Source organism: Photinus pyralis, unplaced genomic scaffold (assembly GCF_008802855.1).
Source record: "Photinus pyralis isolate 1611_PpyrPB1 unplaced genomic scaffold, Ppyr1.3 Ppyr1.4_LG1, whole genome shotgun sequence".
NCBI classification, from domain to species: Eukaryota; Metazoa; Arthropoda; class Insecta; order Coleoptera; family Lampyridae; genus Photinus; species Photinus pyralis.
Window position 1 is genome coordinate 2,176,080 of NW_022170249.1, and position 9,471 is coordinate 2,185,550.

The 9,471-nt window shown below is 39.2% G+C and overlaps 1 long non-coding RNA gene across 1 annotated transcript; it reads left to right on the top strand.

Moving 5' to 3' along the window:
• The first annotated feature begins 2,667 nt into the window (after positions 1 to 2,667).
• LOC116159875 lies at positions 2,668 to 3,695 on the top strand. The gene is made up of 3 exons (XR_004143078.1): positions 2,668 to 2,754; positions 2,847 to 2,993; positions 3,056 to 3,695. It is a non-coding gene; the product is annotated as an uncharacterized LOC116159875 (long non-coding RNA).
• Positions 3,696 to 9,471: the final 5,776 nt, after the last annotated feature.

Here is a 9,471-nt window from a genome sequence, read left to right on the forward strand (position 1 = left end):
GGTAAGTTTTCAAATTGTCACCCTGTATACAGGGTTGTCCCTAACAGGTCCCTTGTACAACGCGCCTACCAGGGGTTCTTGGTATCAAAATAGGACGATTTAACCCAACTTACCTCTATCCAAAAGTGCTTCGGTAAGGCGCTATCTACCGCCAAAGATTTTAAAAAAAAATCGTTATTTTTATTTTATCGGAAAATGGTTTTGCCGATTAAAATGAAATTCGGGATGTGAATGTCTAATGTAAAAAGGGTCTTTGTGATATCATCGTTTTGATTGTAGTTGCTATGTAGGTGGTAAAATACTGACCATCCACATCTGAAGAGGTCTAAAACTTTTTAACTACTATTTTGACGGTTCTGAATTTTTAGACACTGATAGACAGTTTACTTGCAAGCATTTTTTGTCTCTTGATGAATATCGCTATCTGTGATGGTTTACGAAAAAAAAAAAATTTTAGGCATGATGAATGGCATGCACCATACATGCGATTGTTCCTCAAAAAATCAGAAGATGGCTGTGAAACCTTAGAGTGGCGTAACGTTTGTTTGTTGTTTCTTAAACTTGAACAATTTACGTTTTGCTTGAAGACTTAAAATTTCATTGTTAAAATTGTAATATGGCCTTTCAATACAGTAACGCAGAGTTAACTGATATGCTATTAGTGTTTGGATACTGTCGTGGAAATGGTCGCCAATGCGTTAGGGAGTATACTCACAGGTTTCCAAATCGTCATAGCCTACTTCTTGCTTGCACTTATGGTTTATGAGGAACAATCGCATGTATGGTGCATGCCATTCATCATGCCTAAATTTTTTTTTTTCGTAAACCATCACAGATAGCGATATTCATCAAGAGACAAAAAATGCTTGCAAGTAAACTGTCTATCAGTGTCTAAAAATTCAGAACCGTCAAAATAGTAGTTAAAAAGTTTTAGACCTCTTCAGATGTGGATGGTCAGTATTTTACCACCTACATAGCAACTACAATCAAAACGATGATATCACAAAGACCCTTTTTACATTAGACATTCACATCCCGAATTTCATTTTAATCGGCAAAACCATTTTCCGATAAAATAAAAATAACGATTTTTTTTTTAATCTTTGGCGGTAGATAGCGCCTTACCGAGGCACTTTTGGATAGAGGTAAGTTGGGTTAAATCATCCTATTTTGATACCAAGAACCCCTGGTAGTTCGTTGTACAGACCTTTTAGGGACACCCTGTATATCCTCACTGTTAAATGTTAAATTTTAAATATCCAATTTTAAATGTTATATTGTGCATAGATAAACTTTTTTTTCTGGCATCTGCCAATGTAAAATAACATTCTATAAATCTGTTAAAATTCCTACAAAAAGCTTTACGAGTATATCGTATAATATACTACTGGGAAAGCGTAAAGCTCTTAATTTTCTTGTACCGCAACACGATGTTTATTTTTAAAGTATTTAAAAATACTGCGTGTGCTATAAAAACAACAAATAAAGTTAATAAGAAATGCATACATTTTATAAACCGAGTACCTACATACAAAATCGTTTGATCTCCATTGATAGGTAGCGATAGAAGCATAAACATTTCTCTCGAATGTCGGCTGATATTTGCACAACGTAGATTGGCGGGACTGTGTGAAATGACGAGGAAAATGTGATGACCAGTGCTATATTATATACTGCGGTAGGTATATAGGAAATCTATCAAGATGGTTTCGCACGACTACATACCCATTGCATTACAAGAATTTTTCATAAAGCCTGATGTGCATCGTCATGCGGCAATATAGAAATTGTTAACACCTTTTCAAAGCATTTCCACAATAAAAAAATGCGCTATTGTGGCCACTTTGTCCGTCCCTCCGTCCGTCCGGCTGTCCGTCCGTCCGCTCGTTCTATGAGACGCTACTAGTCCTTTATCTTAAGCGCTATTGTTGTACTTTTTTCGCTATTTGATTCGTTATGGTGTCGAGGCTTGCACCAAGGAAGTTGGAGTCTTCGACAGTCTTGGACGAGAGATATAAAAAATTATCAAAGTGTGAGATCGAAGGAACTTCAGCGGATTTTTGTGTCAGATCAGTATTCTATTAGCCAGTTTTGACTACACTATCAATGAGAGCTTGTTGAAGGCTACCACATTCCCTTTGTCTGGACCCACTTCCGACGTCCCGTTCACTCGCAATTCGCGTTTGAATGTTTGACTCCAGCATCAGTAAGATTTTGTTGGGGGCAAGGGCAACCACATTCGCTTTGTCGGTACACACTTCCGACGTCCCGTTCACACGCAATTCGCATTTTAGTGGATTTCGCTAAAAACCGTCCACAATTTTGCACTAAATTTTTGGGCCACTTCTCATAGCTCGAGCTTCTATTGGCGACACGTCAAAGAGAGGCCACGATTTGAGCTCTAAGAAACTTTTGGGCGCTCAAAGTCGATAACCACTCGAAGATGCGTGTCTTGCAAGTGGTGGTTAATTTCGCCCACGTTTTACACTAATCTACTACAACATTTATCATAAACATTTTTTCCATCTATCCTGCAAAGGGGGGGGCATTTTGGTAATCAAAATTTAAAAAAAAATTGAAAAAATGTTTAGAACTACATATGTTTTTTTTTTTTTTGTTAAGTACAACTTCGACTGCTAAGGTCTTTTCGTCTACTTCTAATCACTTGTCGGCATTATATTTTGTTGTACATATTAATCAATTTTAGGTAGTCAAGAGTACTTCTAATCCGATCATCGCTTTTAAGATTATCAGGTAAGTTTCTCATTAATTTCTTTTCAGCTCTTTGGTGGTTATGTGCTGCACAGTCGCAAATTATGTGCGTTACGGTCAGTCTCTCGTTGCAGTATTCACACAAGGGTGCATCGAGGCCCTTCAGCAGGTGCTCGTGTGTAACCTTTACATGACCAATCCTCAGCCTGTGTGTTTTGACCATATCTGCTCTGGACATATGTTTAATGTAAAACATTCCCCTTACTTGCCGTTTTATTGTGGTAAGATTTGTATTCGCCGCTTGCCATTTATGTTGCCATGTGTCTAATATCTTTTCTTTTAGATATGTAAATGCGTCCGTTTTTTCCATCACGTCAACGTCTACTTGTGGATGTTCAGAAGCTTCTCGTGCTGTTCTGTCTGCAAGGTCGTTGCCTGGTATACCTGCGTGTCCTGGCACCCAAATAAATATGATGGATACATTTTTGTTGTTTAGGTTTAATAGTTCTGATTGGGCCAGTTTAGTTAAAGCATTATTGGAATAAATTTGTGTTAAGTCTGTTAATGCATTTATATTATCGCTTGCAATAATAAATCTTTGAGTTTCAGACAACGAGGAACAGTGCTGAAGAGCTTTCCAGATGGCATATCTTTCTGCGAATCCTATAGTCGACTGCGGATTTAAGGTCCATTTATTTGTTATCTGCGAGGCGATCGCACATCCTACTCCATTTCCAGATTTAGACGCATCGGTAAATATGATGTCGTATTCTCCATACTCACTACATATAGTTGTAAATTTCTGTTGAAATGTATCAATTGGGGTTTCTTTGCGTCCGAGTAATAAGAGATCACTTCTAATTACTGGTTCTGATAGCTTCCATGGACTATGTTCTTGTATTTGTTCCTCTAATAAGGGAGGTAGCATTATGTTGTTACGCTCTATATATTCAGAGAAACGCACGACAGCTGGCCCAGTTATTGTTGGTCTCAACCTAAACATAGTTTGATCTGTTTCTAAAATGGAGTTATTCGGATGTGCTGGTAGGGCTTTTATTTTTGTGAAATACTTCATCAGTATACAATTTCTTCTTGTTTTTAGCGATGTCATACCCGATTCGCACTGTAAGCTATCTATTGGGCTGGTAGGAAAAGCGCCAAGTGATATCCTTATCGCAGAATGATGTATTTTATCAAGTTTGGATATAAGTGATTTTCTCGCAGACGAGTATACTATGCAGCCATAGTCAATTCTGCTCAGAATTAATGTCTGGTATATCTTCAACAAACTTTTCGGCTCTGCTCCCCAATTAGTATTTGCTAAGACCTTCAGGATATTTAGATCCTTGATGCATTTATTTTTTAGGTTTTCGATGTGTACCGACCATGAGAGCCGCGTATCAAACATTACGCCCAGAAACTTTACATAATCGCTACATCGTATAGGGTTCCCTTTAACGTAGAAAATTGGGTCGTAATGTGACCTTCTTAGCCTACAAAAGTGAATACATTGCGTTTTTTCCTCAGAGAAAGAGTAACCTATATCATTTCCGTTACGCACGATTTGATCTATGGCTGGTTGCATTTTTCGTTTTATCTCACCCATATCTGTACCGAAGCAAAAGATGGCAACATCATCTACATATATATCCTCGAAATATCTTGCTACGCGTTTAAAAACAAATCAAGTTTCATAAATCCCGATCATAGATACAACACACGTAAAAAAACTCACTTGTATCCTTGTAGACATAGGACAACACTCTTTCAAAAGAATTTGTTATTCCGAGCGTGCCAAATTTTCAATGCCTTACCGAGCAATATTAAAGAAATTACTTCCTTTTCGAAATTTAGAATAACGCTCAAAAACTTTTTGATGGAGCAGTCATATTACCACTTGAACGAATATCTCGAAAGATGATTTTATTGTTTTATTGTTCATTGTATGCTTTACCTTAACATTATAATTTATGTAAAATATTTATATTTATATTTTTACACATGACACATTGTTACGTACGTTCTGTTCTTATACAAGTATATGGAATGTATTTTGTGACAAATAATAAATATGATATGATATGATATGATACATATAGGCAAGTTCTTACAGCATTTGGAATGTTACGTGCAATGTCGTTAATGGCTAATGCAAATAAACTACAGCTTATGGTAGAACCCTGCGGAACACCATTTTCGAGAATTCTTATGCATGACAGTTTATCCCCAATTCTTACGCGGAACGTTCTATTGGATAGGAAGGATTGGATAAATAATGGTAAAGGTCCACTTATTCCTTCTTCATGTAGCTTTTTTACGATAACGTGTCTCCATGTCATATCGTAAGCTCCTTTAATATCGAACAGCACTGCTACCAGGTGTTGTCGTCTCATTAAAGCTTCCTGTATTGCATTTTCCATTACTACCAGATGGTCGGTTGTGGATCTATTCTTTCTAAATCCTGCTTGGTACGGAGCCAATATTCCCTTCTTTTCTAGCGTCCACTGTAGTCTACTATTCACCATTCTTTCCATAAGCTTACCAAGGCAGTTTGTTAAACTTATGGGGCGGTAGCTTGTTGGTTTCAATTTATCCTTTCCCGGTTTTAGTATTGGGATCACTATTGCCTCCTTCCATTCTGGAGGATATCTATGTTCTGCCCATATTTTATTAAATAGGTCGAGCACGGCCCTTTCCATTTCAGCAGTAAGATTTCTTAGCATCTCATTGGTTATTCCGTCTGGACCGGGGCTAGATTTTGTTGTCTTTTTCAGTGCAGCATGAAATTCTGCCATGGTGAACATAGCATTATAGTCTTGTTTAGTTTCTGATTCAAACGGTACATCTTTTTCTCTTTCTGCTTTTGATTCGAGGAAATCAGGGTCGTAGTTTTCAGAACTGCTCATTTTTGCGAAATGGTAGGACATAATGTTCGCAATATCTTCGGGTTTGTCCGTTAGATCATTTCCATTATACGTTTGAATGCAATGTATCGATTGGTCTTTGTATTTTCCACTAATTGCTTTTATTTTTAGCCATGTTTTCCTTATATCGCTATCTGATGTTATTGTCGACGTATATTCGTTCCAGCTTGTACGTTTACTGTTTAAAATTACTTTTCTGCTTATTGCACGGGCCTTTTTAAATGCAATTGGTTTTCTATTGTGGGTTGTGCTCGATACTTCCTAAAGGCTGACTTTTTCTTTATTATTGCATCTTTGACTTCTTCATTCCACCAAGGCAGTGGTCTTTTTATTGTTTTAGTGCCGGATTTTGGTATGCTAATGTTCGCAGCTTTTATTATAGCATTACTTATTGAACTAACATTGATATCATCAGGGACTACTAGGTTTTGCGTAAAATTAACCCAGTTTCCTTTGTGTTGTAACCATCTACTTATAGTGAGTTTTTTATTTACAGACAAGTCCGTTTCAATGACAATAGGGAAATGGTCGCTGTTGTGCAGCTCGTCAGCAACGCTCCACTCCAAGTGTGGTGCTAACCCTGGGGATACGAACGACAAGTCCAGGACATCAAAGGACATAGATCGAGAGTTATGGTATGTGGCTGCTCCTGTGTTCAGTAGTACTATTTGGTTTGTTGTTACCCAATTTTCTAAAAGGCGACCCCTGGTGTCTGTTTTGTTTGAACCCCAAAGCTGATTGTGGACATTAAAGTCGCCGACTAGGATATATGGCCGTGCCAGCTGCTCAATCAGATCTTCAAGTTCTTCAATTTGCCAGTTGGTTTCAGGTAAGTATACAGGGTGATTCCTATAGTACCTGCCACCGTTTGGGAGCGTGTAGGTGGTGCGTAGGGGAGTATTTTGATATAGGACACTTGGGGTCGGAAATCTAAAATAAGGGTGCCAGAGCCAAATTTACCTTCTGGAATTTCGCGCCTGTAGGTAGGCAACCCAACCGGCGGCGGTGCACACGGAGCGATCTCAGGCGGCGATGTGTGGCTGACACTTGATCAGAATTTTGTTTAAACCCACGAAATCCCGTCTGCAACGACGCGTATCAAGTGAATAAACACTATGGCAATAGTATATAATAATAGTTGGCTAGATGTAGGAAGTGCATTGAGAACAACGGTGGCCACGTTGAACACTTGTAAACGTTATTGCTTTTGACTGTCGTTTTTCCTCCTTCCCTCCCATGTCGCTTCCTCGCGCTAACTCGCTCTGCATCGCTCCGCGCGAAACGTCGGTCGGTTGGGTTGCCTACATACAGGCGTGAAATTCCAGAAGATAAATTTGGTTCTGGCGCCCTTACTTTAGATTTCCGACCCCAAGTGTCCTATATCAAAATACTCCCCTAGGCACCCCCTATACGCTCCCAAACGGTGGCAGGTACTATAGGAATCACCCTGTATGTTACATATTGACAGTTTCATTGGATAGTCGATTTTAATAGCTACCGCTTGAAGAGTCGTATTTAATACCACCTGCTCAAAGTGCGCACAATCCTGAATCGCTACAGCCACACCACCAGCTGCTCTCTCTCTGTTAACACAGTCTTTTCTGATAATCTTATAGCCCGCTAAAGCGTAACTTTGGTTGTGTTTTAGATGCGTCTCTTGGATACAAAAACAGAAAGGGTTGTACTTTTGTTGCAAGAGTTTCATATCGTAATGCCTATTCTTTAAACCTCGACAGTTCCATTGTATGATATTTTGATGCGCCATTGTATAATCTATTTTTATATTTGGTTACTTAAGTTAATGTCTGATATATTTATAGGTATTTACAAACTAGAACAATTACAACATGCATGTGTAAATAGACAGACGTATTTACAATTGGATTAATAAATAATTAGACAGACATATAATGATTTTAAAACTATTATTTTTAAATATCACAGTTAATCTTATATCACAGTTATTTTCTGGGTTTGCCCTTTGGCCAACCCTTTTTCTTCTTTTGGCTAAGAGTTTCATCTCTAGCTTTATTTAGTTCCTCTTCGCAAATACTAGGAGATGATGCTTCACTTTGGGTATCTTTTCTTTTCCTTTTTTCTTGGTATTCGGCATCCATAGCTTCCCCATCGGTCGATAGATCTGTATCCAATCGTAGCGAAGGTGGAGCAGACGTCTGAGTTTCCCACCTAGTCGCTAGATTTGAATCTAAACTTAGTCGAGGAGGATCAGGTGCCCGAGGCACGCTGAAGTTTTGTTGCGAAGATATCGTTTGTTTCGTCATTAACGATATTTGTTGGGTTATTAAGCTCATAAATTTAGTTAACTCCGCTTTGATTGTTTCTGTAACCTGTGGTAGAAGTTCTGTTACAGCCGTGGGAGGCACAGAGGGTATTGTGGTGGAATGATTCGTTGCCGAAGTGATACTATTTGCTGTTTTCTCAGCAAATGACGTACTTGGGGTCACTAATCTCTCCGCTTTCTTTTTAGCCTCTAAATACGGAATCCTAGTGAGCCCTGACAGTTGGGACACACGACGGGGACTTCACAATTATTGTCATGTGGAGTTTTTCCACAGACACATACTTTTTCATTTTTGCAATTTGCAGACGAATGCCCAAACTTCTGGCAATTAAAACAGCGCAATGGATTGGGTATGTACGGACGCACCTGCAAGGGATAAAAAGCAGCCTGTATAGTTTTGGGCAGTTTCGGAACATTAAAGGTGAGGATGTGGTTTGCAGTGTCTACAAAGACACCATCGCGCTTTGTCCTAATCCGTCTCACTTCCACTACACCCTGATCGATCAGGTTTTCTCTTATCTCATCGGTTGAGCAGTTTAAAAGATCCCTACAAAATACAACGCCTTTTGAAGTGTTCAAAGCACCGTGGGGTTCAACCTCAATCTCCATACCTCCAAATATTTTACATTGTCTAAGCATTCTCGACTGTTTTGCAGAAACTGTTTCTACCAATATCTCGCCTTTGATTTTCTTAACATCTTTCACATTACCAGCTAGTCCGTATAACGTCCTACTTATTAAGAAAGGGCTTACATTCGTAAAATCCCCTTCCTTCCTTCTAAGGACCAGGAACCGGGGCACAGAGTCCTCCTTCTCGCTGGTACCTCTACTGTGGAGGGAGGGAAAACCCTCTCTTACTCCATCAGCACTTTTAGTACGCTGATTGCCAACAGCGCCCATTTTCAAGGATGGGTCCTTTACAGTAAGTGTGCCGCCATAATCAAGAGATTTGCCGATGGCATTGCCAAGGTCAGTAATCGAAATTATGTCCCCCCCAGAATCTGTGGGACTGCCTGCCGCTGCAGTGAGGGATTGTGAGCTATGAGCTCTACCCTCCTGGGGTAGTTTAGTTTTTAAAATCGACTGTTCCATTTTTCCTTTTTTTTGCATTTTATAGCTACTGCCAGCGAGTAAGTACGGCCGTCCCTAACGTGGGAAACAGACGCCGACCCTGCAGCCGCCCACTATGGATCCGACGCTGTTGGGATTTCGAGGACATGAAACAAAGACAAAGGACAAAAACCACCAAGAAAAGACAATACAAACGATCTGGGATAGCTTAGCTTCACCACTGCTGGCAACAGTGGCTACTGAGCCCCCCCTATGTTGTACTAGTAACTATGATAGTGGGATTTTATAAATGTTTCACTTTCAAAAATCGATCAAGTGCGGTTATCAAAAATGTTTTTTTGAAATTTTTGATCGATCGATTTTAGAGAGCTGAAAGATAGTTTTGATAGCCAAATCAAAAATTGGAACTAAGAAAAGTTGTTTGTTTTAATGACTTCTAATTGCCGTTTTCGGGTGTAACAA